General features: G+C 35.4%; 1 long non-coding RNA gene across 1 annotated transcript; it reads right to left on the bottom strand.

Moving 5' to 3' along the window:
• Positions 1–35: 35 nt before the first annotated feature.
• LOC104775463 lies at positions 36–319 on the bottom strand. The gene is made up of 2 exons (XR_765933.1): positions 276–319; positions 36–183 (listed from the first exon to the last, which is right to left on the bottom strand). It is a non-coding gene; the product is annotated as an uncharacterized LOC104775463 (long non-coding RNA).

The raw sequence follows: 319 nt of genomic DNA, 5'->3' as shown, positions 1-319 counted from the left end.
TATTTATTAAAACAAGAGAAGAGAGTATTTACCTGTTTTAAGCCAATAATTTTGTCATTCTCCATAACCTTATCCCACTCAAATCTCTCAGCAATGCCACTAAGCAAAGCAGCTACTTGTTCATATTTCATAGGGCACAAAGTCTTCACCTCGAAACCCAATTTCTCGTTTTCTGTACCTATCCTGTATCCAAGAGATAAAACGATACAAAAATGAGTTAGAACAAATAAGTAGTTTGAGAGAACATACGAGATGATGATACTAATTAGTGGTACCTCCACATTTCCTTTGGTTTGCATCCAGAAGCAAAAAAGGCAAT

This window comes from Camelina sativa, unplaced genomic scaffold (genome assembly GCF_000633955.1).
Source record: "Camelina sativa cultivar DH55 unplaced genomic scaffold, Cs unpScaffold15448, whole genome shotgun sequence".
Taxonomy (NCBI): Eukaryota; Viridiplantae; Streptophyta; class Magnoliopsida; order Brassicales; family Brassicaceae; genus Camelina; species Camelina sativa.
The sequence above is the reverse complement of the archived record's forward strand: the minus strand, read 5'-3'. Positions and strand labels throughout refer to the sequence as shown.